This window comes from Salvelinus namaycush, unplaced genomic scaffold (genome assembly GCF_016432855.1).
Source record: "Salvelinus namaycush isolate Seneca unplaced genomic scaffold, SaNama_1.0 Scaffold36, whole genome shotgun sequence".
Lineage (NCBI taxonomy): Eukaryota > Metazoa > Chordata > Actinopteri > Salmoniformes > Salmonidae > Salvelinus > Salvelinus namaycush.
In genome coordinates, this window is record NW_024060563.1 from 265282 (window position 1) to 282231 (window position 16950).

Genomic DNA, 16950 nt, shown 5'->3' on the forward strand with positions numbered 1-16950 from the left:
TTGTTTAAAAAAGGAGTGCAGATGCTCTGATAGCGAACCAGTTGGTTTGAAGACTAATATTGTTCCTTACTGTTTAGGTCAGGGACAAGGTCAAATTAGTATCTGGGCCTCTGATAGGCCTACAGTGCATATTGTGCCACCAACCATTTAAATGTCTGTCTCCATTTGAATGTTGTTGCTTTTTTTAGATCTCAAAAGGCATTAATATGTTTATTTTGTTCTCATCAATCCTACTTACCACCACGTTCTTCCTTTCCATTGGAAATCGAAAAGAAACACCTTTGCAGAATCATTGTACTGATCAGCTCGGACCTCGCCCTCCTGTTGTGTAAGCAGTTCACCTCGGTACTCCACAACAAAGTCTCCTTTGGATATGAATTCAGTGGCAAAAACTCCCCGTCCTTAGCAGACACAAAATACAAACATTAGGAGATATTGCATTGTGCTAGTTAATTATTACAGAGAATAATCACTGTCTGGAGGTCCACTCTGGTCACATGATCACCCCATTCAACTTGCCAAGCTTCTCCAAAAACAACTGTTCTCATAAAATGACCTCACACTGTCTAAAAGTGATGTCACACATATCACTGCCAATCAAAATGAGGTTCAGGTGTGCAGCAGGGGGTTTAGGGAGGGGGATGCGCTGCTCTGTCTTTCAAGAGGCTAGATTCAGTTGTCACTCTTACTTTGTCTTCTAAACCAATGATTGGTTTTCAAGGTGGGCCTTTTCAGGTGGAAGGAGATTTCAGATGGAGCATCGTGTGACTGTAGTGGACCTTTAAGAATCCTATGACCATAATACAAAGACATGGCAAGCTATTCCTTTAAACCTTTTTTCCTGGGTGACTGTGCCCATATATCCCAATTCACTGTTTCCCACTAACCTCTAAAATGTACATCTGATTCATCTAATTCATAGCTGTCATATTTAGGACTGTCAGAAATATATTCAATCTTCACCTTACCTTTAAAGATATTGATAAAACGCTGGTAAAGTACTGGTTTATCAATGTTTGATCTGATGTGATGCTCTGCATCCTCCATGGGCCGGAGTCGCCTGGAAGATCTCTCCGTCAGGCCAACTCAAATCCTTAATCTGTGGAATAAAGCAGACATTATAAACTGGGTAGTTTGGGTCCTGGATGTTGATTGGCTGAAACTGTGGTATATTTAAGAAATAAGGCACCTCGGGGGTTTGTGGTATATGGCCAATATACCAAGGCTAAGGGCTGTAACCAGGCAGGCACTCCGCGTTGCCTCTTACGTAAGAACAGTCCTCAACCTTTCCTTGTGCTTTACTGCTTAACTATACCAAGGCTGTCAGACAATCAACATTCATGGCTTAACCTACAATTTATAAGAGACATAATGTATGTTTGTTAGATGACTACAAAACAAGCACGTTAGAAGCAGTAAAAAATTCCATCTGTGACTTTCCCTCTTCCACTCTGCTATGAGATGCAAGGTGGGGTTCACAACACCTGGTTTCCAGCCAGCCAACTTTAGCTCGCTAAACTAACACCATCTAATGTTATCAAACTGCTACCTACTCAAGTTCATCTATGGGGATCACGTGTCCCATTTAGCTGTCTATGCATGTTACTTATAACCACACTGATAGAATTGACTGAAATAGCCATAAAATATCAGTCTCTTTATCAACAGTTATGTTAACTAATCAAGCTACCCGCCCAAATGTCAACCAAATTGGCTCACTAGTGCCTTAGCTAGATAGTGAGCGAACATTAGCACTAGCAACAAACAAGCTAACTAGGCTAACATAGTTCATAAACCAATACAACGATTTATGGTGGTGGAATTGTACTACAGCATGAAAATAACTTTCCATATCATTTCAATTGTTGAAAATATGATATTGCTCACCTTTCTTTTAGGAACAGCGGGGACCTGCAGATGGGCCGCCCCGTGTTAACGGACGAGCTTCTCCAGATGAAAGTGATTTTCCCTCTCTGGCTCTGCGCGGTAAAGTGGAGTGGGGGAGGGGAATCACAACGTGGGGACAGAGATAGTCATATAGGGGACGTGTCACCACAGTGGTGTGTGTGCATCTGTCAAGGCGCTGGAATCCTATACAATCGACATGACTGATGTTGATATTTCACTTGTGTACTAAATATTCTATAGACCTAAGAAATAGGCTAATACATTGCAAAATGAATGCATTTCCCTAGGCCTATAGGTCATAGGAAACTTCAAGACACCAAAATGTACATTTTAAGGATTCAGAAATTGTATTGATTGATCCAGAAACACATAGGAATAAGGTCAATAGGCCTTGGCTATTTTCTGACATAGGAAGGGCTGGCTTACCTGGGCTATTGCCCCTGGGCCCCGGAGAAATAAAAAAATATACAGTATGTAGTATATATTTATTTTTTACTGCAACCGCCAACCACAGGGGGATTCAGGAGCCCACTCTCAATGAGTGTAGAGGCCTGCTGCTGCGGACACTTTGTTATTTGTCAGATGGGGAGGAGAGGAGGTAGGGGGGACACTTGTTTAATTAATTGATTAATAAAAATATATAAACTGCATAATAAATAAATGTGACTAGTAAAATGTGTGATTCAGGAGCTGGGACCAAGCCTGTAGGGGGCCCAAGGGGCAAAACAAATACAAAATAAATACTTTTTACAATTATATATTTTTTTTTTATCCAACCACAGGAGCCCGCTCTCAATGTTTAAAATACAACAGAGCATAATTTAGCCAAAGAGGATCAATAGTTTCTACAAAAATAACTATCAAAAAGACACACAGTACATGTACTGTATCTGCCAAAATAAAAGCAACACCAACATAAAGTGTATTAAACGCATAGTTAAAATGAAATTAAATCAAATTGTATTTGTCAACTGCATCAAACACAACAGGTGTAGGCATTACCTTGAAATGCTTACTTACAAACCCTTACTTACGTAAGCCGAGGAGTTGACGTCCCGATGGATAGGGATCAACCCGTAACGCTCGTAGTCGACATTGTCACACTGAACCCTTTCACGATGACTAAGCTCACGTTTTCTGAAGATGTCTAATACGTAGGAGCTCCCTCTGTCTTCCAGAGCGGCTTCGGCAAGCTCCTTCTCGCAACGGAAAAGATGCTCTCTGGACCCGCTGGTAGTAGCTCTCGTCATCTCCCTGCACGGTCCTATCGGATAGCCCAAGGTGTCTGTACTATCAAGCGTTTGATGTCTGGTTCACGATACCAACGTGCTTTCCCGTTTACTTACAAAGTGCGCAGCTTATGAGCCGAGCCTCCAGCATGGTCTGGATGCTGTTCAGAGCCTTATGTTGTCTGTGTAGCAACAGACAGACCCTGAGCAACCTAAACCGAGGTGGTGGTTATTACCACTACTACCAGGACGACAGCGACGATGAGGACAGCGATGACGACAGTGATACCAAGGTTCAGGCACATGTGGTTAAGCTCTCCAATCTCAAACGCAAAGCCATCGACGTGACCACAGACGTGATCGTTGCGGAAACCCTTCTAAGACGACACGGTGACGATTCAAGTTTACTAATGTACCACGACAGCTCCAAAGAGATGTATAGAGCTCTCGGTAAGCTCCCCGTAACGTCACACGGAGCTCTAGTTAAGAGTCCTTACAAGAAGCTTCGCAAGGGCGTGTGGGACACTCGAGACATTGTCGTCTAACCAACAAAATAAACATCTTAACAATGGACTCTGTCGGTCTCAGAGGTTGCTATTGACATCAACTCTATCTCTACTATAGCAAGCACACAGCCAGGTCGCCTGTTAGTCCTTATAATTTAATTCAATCGACTAGAGCCCCAAGAGGTTGCCCGCATCATGAGTGTGGTAACCATGGACCCGAGCAGCTACACGCTGAAACCACTGGAGACCGTTGTGCGTTTGGTGAAAGCCCCAAACTTCCTGGCCTCTCCGAACAGCACATTCGCTGAGTACATGACGGATAACATAATCAGAGCCTCGGCCACCAACAGTTCCATCTCGGCCGACGCCACTGTCGTGATATCGCAGGCTCACATGGGTTACGCTGTTCAGACAACAGAGAGACACGAGTCGCCTACTCGTTGGCTTTGTGTACAAGATGCTGGTGCCGGACGAAGTGGTTCCCACAGGTACGAGGTTCTGCAGGCGCTATAGGATCACGGACCAGCACGAGGAGCAGCAGGGCACCTACGACACAATCAGCAACGGAGTGCAGACTAGAGAGTACAGCCAAGTGTTCCAACATAGGTCCAAGGTGGTCACGATGCAATTCGGAAGCCTCCTGAGCGTTACAGTGCCTTCGGTGGCCATGGATCTGATCAGAAGAGAGTTGCACAGGGTCAGCACTTCCTGGGAGCTAACTAGGACCATTGAGGTGCTCAGATATTGTTCAGCTCAACCCACCTTGACAGACAGAATCGCACAAAGGACAAAGAGCTCTAGTCGAGCTGAGAAATTGGACTCTGTATTGGTGATGGCTGAACTCATGTGCGGTATGATCAACATACAGCCCGACTATTTTGTTTGCGCCCTAGAAAACGCTCGGAGGATACTAGGGAGCGATAAGCCCGAAGTCATGATCGTGGGTGACACGCTGTTCCGCGTCATCTCCCAGAGAAGCTCCAATGGCATAATATCGTCTCAGATCGTCAGCGAGGACACCAAGATCACCCCGGAGTTCTCTGTGTACACCATGGCCAACGAGACCAGTAGAGCCGGGGTAGGCTACGAGTTCACCATGAAACAGGTCACCCAGCACGCTCTCGGTGACAAGGACCTACCCTTCACCTATGAATCGTGCTTCCAGGACAGGTCAATCGACATGAAGGTAAACTACATTAGAGTCGGAGGAGGCCCCACTGATAAGATCCCCATCGTGCAGGTGGACGGAGTGCAGATGGAACACGGTAACAACAGAGACACGTCCACTGAACACAAGGCCTTCTGTAGCTCCGAAGGATTCAAATGGGAATACTCCACGGTCGGCTGCATGGCGCCAGCCCTGTCCTCTCCACCACAGAATCGGACGACATCAACTACAAGCAACTTGCTCAGCGATCACCCTGCGCCTCATACCTCCACCAGTATGACGGAGCGGTGGCCTGTGTCACTCTCCGTAGCCTACACCCCGTGGGTAACCCGAAAGAGCTGTTCAATGAAGCACGTCGTACGAGACTGCAGAACGATGTCAACTCCTTGATGAGAGCCGACCTCAACGCCATTTCTGTAGAAAAACTGGCCAGTCTCGGGTACAGTAGAGACTGGTACAGTAAGATAGAAAACCCAGCGTCCATACTCGACGCCCGCAACAGGGTGGTACCTCGTCCACCTGACAATTGTGACAGGGAAAACGTCGTGCTAGAGCGCTGGGTTGTTAGGCCTCGCGTGGCTCTGTTCAACTCGTCACCGATGAACAGCATCGAAAACGAAATTGCTCAGATAGGCAGCGAGTTACTCACTCACTTCGGAGAAACAGAGCACGCCAGACATGTGCGAGATAACTTGCTATTCCTTGAACGGGCGCTCCACCACGGACAAGGTTTAGAGTCAATGATTGCCTTGAGAAGGGCTATCCTGGAGGAAGGAGTCGTTACCCATTTCCAAAATGCAGACTGGACCAAGGGAAGACTTTTCTGGTCTTGGTTACCCGATCTGCGCAGTTTACATACGGGGTGTCCTCCCTGCAAAGGAGACCGCATCGACCATTACCAACGAGGAGCGTACCGTGTTGTTACAAATAGAGGGGCTGATGAACAGCCTAAGCGCACTGTTTAAGGGCATAGTTGGGAGCAGACACAACTCTGGCCTCCATGCCTGTGTTTTTCAATGACAATGTCACCCCGGAATATGGCTACCCAAGTTCCTTCACCTTGGATGATGTGGACTATTGTAATCTCATGTACTGGATCATCCTCCAAGTCCTAGGCGCTAGAGTGTACCGCTTTGGGGATGATGGCAAAGTTACTGACACTGTCCGCGTCCCTATCCGATACAGAGAGCACGACCTCAATCTAACCAACGAGTTGAACCTGCCAAACGAGAGAGCTCTCACCGTGATGCGTTTGAAAGGACAGTGCGCTTTCTCCAAGGTAGCACTGCAGGGCTGGTGTGATGTCAGTGAACAGTTTGAGCCTACCGCGTTGACACACAAGCGGTGTACCAATACCGGATTTAGCGATACTTCCCTTGTCACGTACATGTGGGCCATCAGACTGCAAAAGCTGGCGGGTATCAGCAACATCTTGGCCAAGGTGTTGATGGGCATGCATTACAGTACCCTGTTGACTCACAATGTCATACGTGATCACTACGACACCAAGTACTACTCGGGCATGGCATACCTTCTGTTCAGAGGTGTTCGTTTCACGGGATGTGGTTTCTCCCTCATGCAACAAAAGTCTGCTCTATACACACTGGGCACTGAGATCGTCTGCAAACCCACATCTCACAATACGCACCAGGTGCACACCGTCAACCAATACTGCGAGTCTGTCGTTATACCAGAGACCCTAGACTCTCCCGGGGTGTACATCCCCAACTTGTACATGAAGGACGTACGAGGAGGAGACGTGCACGTAAGCACGGGCGGTCCCTTCGACATGGTGGTCGCAGACGCATTCAACGGCTGTTGCCCAGAGTCGGACTGCGCGAGTGGCTACCGCAGACCTTACATCTTCACCACGGGCCGATCGGAAAGACTCAACGGGTCCGTTACGAGGGACACTATGATGCGAGCCGAAGCGTACACTTGTATGCCAACCCTACTCCAGCCGTTCAGCTCAGCTCTCAGGGTTAGAAACAAGCACGCCAGCAGACACCGCAACCAAGAGGAGAGTAATCATAAGCTCTTCTGCACCACCCTTCACATGGTGGAGTTTGAGAAGGGTGTACTCGATCCCATAGGGGATCCTTTCAAGGATACAGTCGAGAGAGTGAACGGTGATAAGCGTACCACAGACATAATGCAGCCAATGCTTGGGGTGGCCTTCTGCGGTACTTACAGTATAGGCCTGACGTCTGACAAGAAGCTCATGTGTGTTGGCGATGCAACCCGGGAAACACTGGTCGATAGGCTAGCGCCTAGCATCAGCGGAACGGGTATATTTGCCTGCAACCCCATCCATGCCACCACTCGCTTAATCGACCCCATCTTTAACAGGATATTCAAGAGCACCCGGTACTCTCGTCACCTCCAGTGTTGAATGGACCCTCGCAGTACCATGGGAAATGGTTGCTAGTTATGAACATAGCTTACTCATTACAACCACGGTTCATTGAGGCAAGGATGCGCAGTAGCGGTCTTTCACACAACAAGCCCGGGGAGTGTGCGCCTTGGCCGATTTCGTACTCTCCTGCGGAGTAAATTTCTTCACCTCCCTGTACATGGACCCCATGGAACAAGAGAATAAACCCTGATTAGGAAGAAAGAAGAGGCCGCTGTTGACAGATCAATAAACACAGTTTGGAGATCCATATCAAGCTTAGACGTCAACATAGCCCTGCTCAAAGAATCTATGACTGCAGCGATAGGGGAACAGAAGGAGTACAACAAGTTCAAGAACGAACTGCTTTCCATCCAGATGGAGAGGGCAGACCTCCGTTATCTACTGGGAGCGCTCCGGGGAAGACTGGATGTACGGAGGTTAATTGGTGCAGTAAAGACTCTCTCTGACAATGTGGGACTGCAACTCAACGCCTCGGCCTACATCAACAGGCAGGTGTTAACCCTGGCTGTTCAAAGGGATCTGGACGATATGAGAGAACCAGTCACTAGAGTGAGCGTTCAGGACGCATACCGCGAATACAGTAGAACGAAAGCTATAACTGAAGGGGATGTAGTATAACAACATGTTGTCACCTTTTCACAGTTAAAAGTTCCCTATGTCTACTACGTGTTTGATTACTTTGGATGTTTTGTATGTAATCTGTTAGATATATCAATGCCATTAGAGTAAAAAACATATCTGTGGCTATAGCACAATGTCTACATGGAATTGATGTGGAACTGTCACTAGCACATGGTTGGTAGTAAGACATCACACGGGCCATTGGCTAGACACCATATACCCCACTACCCTATCACATGGAAACACCAGCAGGATCACTGACATAGGGAGGCGAGTAGCACCTTCCTTTGTAAGTTCTAAATAGACAGTACACAGATAGATCCCTGTGCTGAATGAACTAGCTTCTGATTTCCTCTGGCGGTGATAACGGACCCTGGCCGTGTAGAACTAAGGCAGGGAATGCAAACACAGAACCAGTGTCTACTGAGTAATCCACATAGATGTGCACCCGATCATAGGCAGTTCATTCTCAATTACTGTCACATCAATTGTCATCTTTCAAATAAACACAACCAAGATATATGTATATGCAAGACATATTTTATTTCAAGGCAATAGATATATAAGGTTGGCTGATACAAAAGGCTATACACATTACCCAGGTGTAATATGGTCAATTAAAGTAAGGTATAAAATCGTACACACGTGAAATTGAGAACATGAAATTGGTAACAATATACAAACATTATTGCTCTACTTTAAAGGAAACTGTAATACTCTATGGTTGTATCACGCGAGTGAGACCAATAACATCATCGCCACTGTTGTGGTAGGAGCTAAACTCCTCAACAATATCGATGTAATTACCTCCTGAATTACCATCTGAGGGGCGTGTGAACATGCTGTTGGCATTCCTGCCATTGAAACAGTAATTGCTATCATCTTTGGCCCGTTGCTGGGCCAGGTGAGGTGTTACTGTTTCCATCCCAATCCTGGAGGCCAACAAAGCTATGACATGGACCAAAGTAGCACCTTCACTGGGTTTACAATCTAACACAAGGTTAAGCCGCCTGTCTTGTGGTGACACATACTGAGCTGTAAACCACCTACAAAGATAGAATACCATTCTTCTAAACTCTATGCTCGAGGTGAGGTTTCTCAGTGTGTTGTCAACAACTGTGACTACCTTAGACTGCCCTCTCCTGGGCAACAAAGTGCACCACATAGTCAAAATGATCTGTTTCTTCAAGACAAAACAGCACCAATGAAACCTGTAGGACCCAAGTGACACATTGAACAATCTCGGTAAGGAGTCATCAGGTCCGATCAGCTTCTCCATTCTGGGAAGGGGACGGGTTCCCACCACAACGTGATCCCAGAACCCAGGTACATGAGGGATGCAGACATATCTGTAGGCCACCTCTTCTGGCATTGCTTTGCTTACCCAGTACCTGAAGGACATGGTGTCATTCACTGTGATGAGATGGTTGAACGCTGCGCGGGAAGAGAACACTGTCAGTCCAGCTACATGATCAGGGCTCGTCATTGTAGTATAACATAGACATAGACAGATATATCTATAAATGGAAATATACATACCTCTTCGCAGGGTGTCAACTCCAGAGGATTGCTCCTCATTCATAATCAGCTGCACATGGACGTTGACCTCCTTGTCAGTCTTGAACTTATCATCTATGTTGAGTTCCAGATCCCAGTCTCCTACATTCTCCAGAGCAGGGAAATTGGCAAGGGTGTTGGCTGTGGTGCTTAGAGCGGCCCTTGTGGACGATATATTGTGAAGGCGACAACCACTTTGTTCACTGTAACACAGTCTGCACAATACACAGCCCCAAGCACATTGCACGGGCCTGTTCAGCTGAATCAAGTAGTTGTTACAGATGAACGCTCTGTTGAACTTCTTTTTACACGTGGCGCCTATAATCAACTGTTTCATCACAGGGATTATCATCGCAATGGACGACACGGTAGCCCCGTCGCTGTACAGGTTATATCGGCTGGGACCAGGCACGGATTCTTCATAGGTGACAGCTGCTTCGGATTGTGGTGGTGTGGGGAACAATGTCCTTTGTGACTGTAAAGATGTCACTGGCTTGGGTTTGCACACGTTGAACCCTCGTATATCAACAGTCTGCTGTGGAGTTTCAGGCACTTGAGATGCTGGTTGTTGGGGATGTAGGACCCGGGCCTCCTGCTGCGGCACTTGATGAAACGTTTCCAGATGCACCTCAACCTGCTGGGGCTCTAGAGGCTGTGCCGACTGTTGTTGTTGAAAGACATATTCACCACAGACCCTCTCAAGAGCAGCCATGGAGTTCTCTGGGTACCCGAGAGGGGCCATGTCACCAATACAGGCGTTGAAGGTGCTGAGTTCCACATCTGTAAGCTGGGTTACCTCATTACAGATGGCGCTTGAAGGTGGTTTCATAGTGGGAAGGGGATCGGTTGTAGCAGAAAATATTGAACCTGGACAAGAGTCAACGTTCCACTGTGGCCTACTGAAATGTGGCTCGGATGCTTGGGACACTTCACTCTCTTGAAAGGCATTTGCATATTCCACATCGGTTAGCATATCACCCAGAACTCTCTCGGTACCCCTGTAACACAAGGCGGAAACAAGTCACCCCTCTACCCAAAGGCAATAGATTACTATTCAGTAATAACACAATGTGTGTGATAGTTACACTTACGTGACACATGTCATGCTATCCAGGACAGCAGTAACCTCCTCTGATGTATCACACCCAGACATGGCTGTGATGCTATCCACGGCAGTCTGAAGCTCCTTTGAGGTAGCACATCCGGCCCTGTTTACGTGCTCTGTCGCAGAGACAACTTCATCAGCCCTATCTTGATACCCAGGCGCAGCTAATACAATTGCATGGTCAACTCTACATTCAGGCACATTGTGAGACATTTCACATGTTTCACCAATAGGTTGTTGGAACGATGGTTCAGTTGTAGACTGGGGCTTGGGTACAGCAGACACTACCTCCTTGGTCTGAGTCTCATCAGAGTCTGGCTCCTTGGTCTGAGTCTCATCAGAGTCTGGCTCCTTGGTCTGAGTCTCATCAGAGTCTGGCTCCTTGGTCTGAGTCTCATCAGAGTCTGGCTCCTTGGTCTGAGTCTCATCAGAGTCTGGCTCCTTGGTCTGAGTCTCATCAGAGTCTGGCTCCTTGGTCTGAGTCTCATCAGAGTCTGGCTCCTTGGTCTGAGTCTCATCAGAGTCTGGCTCCTTGGTCTGAGTCTCATCAGAGTCTGGCTCCTTGGTCTGAGTCTCATCAGTCTGGCTCCTTGGTCTGAGTCTCATCAGAGTCTGGCTCCTCGGTCTGAGTCTCATCAGAGTCTGGCTCCTTGGTCTGAGTCTCATCAGAGTCTGGCTCCTTGGTCTGAGTCTCATCAGAGTCTGGCTCCTTGGTCTGAGTCTCATCAGAGTCTGGCTCCTTGGTCTGAGTCTCATCAGAGTCTGGCTCCTTGGTCTGAGTCTCATCAGAGTCTGGCTCCTTGGTCTGAGTCTCATCAGAGTCTGGCTCCTTGGTCTGAGTCTCATCAGAGTCTGGCTCCTTGGTCTGAGTCTCATCAGAGTCTGGCTCCTCGGTCTGTGTCTCAGCAGATTCTGGGGTCTGAGTCTCTGCAGACACAGTCTCAGCAGACACTACATCATTGGCCTGAGTCTCATCAGAGTCTGGCTCCTGGGTCTGCGTCTCAGCAGAGGTAGCCCCGGCTGGGGCCGACACAGGCTCTGTGTCATCTGTGGTGGGGGAATTAGGCACAGTGCATACCGTCCCAGAACAGGCAGCATCCTCTGTATACTGATACTCTGGCTCAGCAGATACACATGGTTCAGTATCAGGGTCTTGTTGGACTCCAGCCACTCTGGTACTTTTTTGTTTGATAGGTACACTATGTTTGACTGGAGAGGATACCCTTTCCGCGACATGTTTGGGTACAGAATTGTGACAGTCCTCCTTGTCATCATCGCTAGTGTGAACAGAGTCACTGGAGGAACTTGTGTTGCTTTCATCTCCGCTATCATCTCCGCTATCATCTGTACCGGGTTCTGTAGGTACTTTAGCCCCGATTCCACTGCTGGAGTCATCGCTTTCATCTCCGCTATCATCTGTACCGGGTTCTGTAGGTACTTTAGCCCCGATTCCACTGCTGGAGTCATCGCTTTCATCTCCGCTATCATCTGCACCGGGTTCTGTAGGTACTTTAGCCCTGATTCCACTGCTGGAGTCATCGCTTTCATCTCCGTTATCATCTCCGCTATCATCTGCACCGGGTTCTCTAGGTAGGTTAGCCTCCTCATTGGTATCCGTGACATGGTGTAGAACCGCTGATGTGCTATTGTCTACTTCTTCACTGTTGTTTGGTCTCCTGTTGAACATCCAGGCCCTCTTTCTGCAACCACTTTTAACGCGCGACTGAGAACCAGGCTGATTGTAGGACATGTCGACCGATCTCTTCTTAATATTGTCCACAGTCACAGGTTTTTGATGTGGGCCAGTGGACGGTCTATGTGATCTAGGCATGCTGCGGCTTTGTGAAGCAAACCTGTTTTCATATCTGCCAATCTTTGCTGATGTGACGCTGCTACCAAGACCACCATTGCGGCCGCTGCTACAGGAGACTTCGGGACACAACCTTTGAGCATTAAGGCCTGTATTGGGTTCTTTGCTTCGCCTACGGTTGACAGAACTATGGGTCATGTCTCTGCTGCCGCTGGTGGTGTGAGCTCGGCTGTGGTCCCTGGGAGACTGGGCCCCGACGCTGTCCCTTGGGGGGTGGGACCGACTGCTGCCCCTGGTGGGCTGGGGCCGGCTGCTGACATTGTCTCTCACCAGTCTTGCATTGTGTTTTGGCAGGTTGTCCTTCACAGGGATCCATTCCAGAGGTATACGGCGTTTCACCTTTGCTGTAGTAGGAGCATGACAAACGTTTTGTGGCCGTTTGTTGTACCGAGTTGGCGGTCCATTGTAACCCTTGGTCTTCGGTGACAGTCCTATGTCATGACTACCTTGTTGTAACCTGTTTTTGTCAGACCTACATCTTAAGTCAAAGGGTTGGGGGTGTCTAGGGTACACAGGTACATTGTGTGGAACCAGAAGGTCGTGTTGATATGTGTTGTGGTCCTCTGTGTCATACAGCCTGTCATTAGAGGCTCTTTCATGCCACCTTCTCTGCTGTATGTTGCGCAAGGGAGAGGGTGTAGATTCCCTCAACTGTGTATATTCCTCAACTCTTAGGCCCATATTGGGATGCTGGTAGTACCATTCGCCTCTGTTATTGTATGTTGAATAAACGTCATGTGACATTCTATCTTTTCTTTCTAATTCTTGTTGTTTTGTAAAGTACTTCACACTAGCACTGGACCATGTTCATGGTTCAGCTGCAAATATACACTGAATTTTACACTGTCTGTGTAACTAATCTTATATATGTAGCTGAGGCTCCTCCTAAAAGCTGCAAGGCCGTTTGAAGTAATCACCACAATGTGTCATCAGGTAGACTATATGTATCTTTCCTGTTTCACTGCTTAGGTGTCAACCTGAGGTGACCTAGTTTCAATGTCTCACTGTGGGTTGTGTATCCAACCACTGCTGTTTCTACGGGCTTCCGATACGTCCAACCACTACTGTTTCTACGTGCTTCCGATACGTCCAGCCACTGCTGTTTCTACGGGCTTCCGATACGTCCAACCACTGCTGTTTCTACGGGCTTCCGATACGTCCAACCAGCTGAATTGTCCATTCCGATGTTATGCACATAACCTCTGAATCGTCCAATAACTCCTGAGTCGCCCAACCGCTGTTCATCTAACATTGCTCATACAATCCAATCAGAGCTGACACCTCCGGCCGCAGCTGGGTCTTCCAACCGCTGTTATGCAGATGAAACTCACACTTTCCAAGTACAGATGACTCACCCAACTAATGTTATCTCCATGGGGCTCCAACACCAAGGTAGATTGTCCAACCACTGTTATGTATAATGGGGCTCGGAACATCCAACGCCGGGGGGGTTTCAGCTGTTATGTCAATGAAGCTCAGACTGTCTGTGAATGATTCACCCAGCTACTGCTATCTCCATGGTGAGCAAACATCCACACCAGATAGGTCATTCTATTAGCTATGTCAACTACAGAAGTACAAGCTTTTCTGTTTGGGAGTCTAAGGTGGGAGCTGTTAGTAACTGATTGACTTTGGACCTGTTGCCGTGCCAACCAAACACGATCTGGTGTAAACAAGGTAACCTTATCTATAAGGCATGTTTGTTCATCCAGCACATTTTCGGTGTGAACAGATACAATAAAGGTGACCTGCATGGGAACATTAGAAAGTGTCTACCGGTTAGACATTTAAAATGATGCTGAGTGATAATGATGACTCTACAAATAAATGGTCACAGGTCTATTAAAACAGTATCAAGATATCAGGTAAGTGCAGTAATTACGCCATAATCCATGCCACTGAGTAACTGAAACAACTAGGAATAACATCATAATCCTACTACTGCCACTGAGTAACTGAAACAACCAGGAATAACACCATAATCCTACTACTGCCACTGAGTAACTGAAACAACCAGGAATAACACCATAATCCTACTACTGCCACTGAGTAACTGAAACAACCAGGAATAACAGGTAAAAGATTTGGATGTTGTTACTGGTACAAAGTGTAATTACAAAAAGGCTGTACTTCACTATAATGAAAGTTGTACTCTACTTAGCCCGTTTGTGTGTGTGTTTGTGTGTGTGTGTGTGTGTGTGTGTGTGTGTGTGTGTGTGTGTGTGTGTGCCCAGTGTGTGTGTGTGTGTGTGTGTGTGTGTGTGTGTGTGTGTGTGTGTGTGTGTGTGTGTGTAGAGACATGCACAGTATACATTGTTGTCACTCGGGTTTATTGACCAGTTTATCACAAAACAAAGCAGTGGTACATATCACCAAGCTATAGCTCAATAGAGACATTTTGCAATGGCACATTTATAGAACTAACACTGTTCAGTGTAGTAAAAACAGTTTATCATTGACTACATATCCTAGGGACTGAGGCCGGCTATGTACGTTTTCAACTGGTCTGCCAGGCTGTTTTGGTTCATTTCCCTCAGTGTTTTGTAAATGGTATCCAGGTAACCGGTCATGTTGAACATGTTCCTTCAGCACTTTTTGCAGGTCAGTTGGTGTTTCTGATAAGCTCCGCCGTGCTGCTTGGTAGTTTCAATGTCCATATGAATCTTTTCAACTGTCCTCTGTCAAGGTCGCAAAGTATATTCAACACCTTCTCTGTCACAGCACCTTGATGTTTATTGATAACCTTGTCGCGTGTAGCGAAGGCCACAGGTTGTAGCTGACTTGAGGTGTGAGTACAGTCACTGTCTTTGACTCGCTTCACCAGGTCATTGCGACCGATTTTCTTGAGCAGGGTGTTCAACCCTGCCCGTGCTGCAGCTCCGTAATGCAATGCCATAACATCTGCTAACCCGGTTCTATCTGTCACATATTGCAGGTCCAGAGCACTGATGCGGTGTCGATGCGTGATCTCTATCTCGCTCATAACAAACTTCATCTTCTCAATATCATCACGGGTTATATTGTCCCAAAAAATTGAGACTATTTCCTTAGGTGACATAACATTACCATTAACTACTGAGGATGATCCAGGGTAATTTTCCCATGTTGCCATCAAGCTATTACTAGTAATACCTCCCTTACTTCTGGCAGTGTCAATCAGGGCCCGGGCCTTGTCATGAGTACCTCCTATAGACTGGATACTTTCCAACTCTCCACTGTTTAGCATCCTTTCTGCAAAGAGAACATCTGCAATATGGTCCAACATCTTCATCTTGGCAGCATCTATGTAGCTGAGTCTTTTTTTGTAAAGGACATTCATGGTATCGGCTATTCGGTATGTGACACAGGAACAGCTTGTTGAAATATACAACTGCACGTTGGCTCTGCTAGACCTCTGCTTATGACCAACTTTAGTGTTCTGTGTTTTAGAGAAACATCATGACCAACTTTAGTGTTCTGTGTTTTAGAGAAACATCATGACCAACTTTAGTCTTTACTGTTTTAGAGAAACATCATGACCAACTTTAGTGTTCTGTGTTTTAGAGAAACATCATGACCAACTTTAGTGTTCTGTGTTTTAGAGAAACATCATGACCAACTTTAGTCTTTACTGTTTTAGAGAAACATCATGACCAACTTTAGTGTTCTGTGTTTTAGAGAAACATCATGACCAACTTTAGTCTTTCCTGTTTTAGAGAAACATCATAACCAACTTTAGTGGTCTGTGTTTTAGAGAAACATCACGACCAACTTTAGTGTTCTGTGTTTCAGAGAAACATCATGACCAACTTTAGTGTTCTGTGTTTCAGAAACATCATGACCAACTTTAGTGTTCTGTGTTTCAGAGAAACATCATGACCAACTTTAGTGTTCTGTGTTTCAGAGAAACATCATGACCAACTTTAGTGTTCTGTGTTTCAGAGAAACATCATGACCAACTTTAGTCTTTACTGTTTTAGAGAAACATCATGATCAACTTTAGTCTTTACTGTTTTAGAGAAACATCATGACCAACTTTAGTCTTTACTGTTTCAGAGAAACATCATGACCAACTTTAGTGTTTACTGTTTTAGAGAAACATCATGACCAACTTTAGTCTTTACTGTTTTAGAGAAACATCATGACCAACTTTAGTCTTTACTGTTTCAGAGAAACATCATGACCAACTTTAGTGTTTACTGTTTTAGAGAAACATCATGACCAACTTTAGTCTTTACTGTTTCAGAGAAACATCATGACCAACTTTAGTGTTCTGTGTTTCAGAGAAACATCATGACCAACTTTAGTCTTCTGTGTTTTAGAGAAACATCATGACCAACTTTAGTGTTCTGTGTTTTAGAGAAACATCATGACCAACTTTAGTGTTCTGTGTTTCAGAGAAACATCACGACCAACTTTAGTGTTCTGTGTTTTAGAGAAACATCATGACCAACTTTAGTCTTTACTGTTTTAGAGAAACATCATGACCAACTTTAGTGTTCTGTGTTTTAGAGAAACATCATGACCAACTTTAGTGTTCTGTGTTTCAGAGAAACATCATGACCAACTTTAGTCTTCTGTGTTTTAGAGA

The 16950-nt window shown here is 46.2% G+C and overlaps 1 long non-coding RNA gene across 1 annotated transcript; it reads right to left on the reverse strand.

Moving 5' to 3' along the window:
- Positions 1-273: 273 nt before the first annotated feature.
- Positions 274-2126, reverse strand: LOC120040525. Its single transcript, XR_005475684.1, has 3 exons — positions 1888-2126; positions 969-1099; positions 274-401 (listed from the first exon to the last, which is right to left on the reverse strand). It is a non-coding gene; the product is annotated as an uncharacterized LOC120040525 (long non-coding RNA).
- Between the last annotated feature and the right edge of the window lie 14824 nt (positions 2127-16950).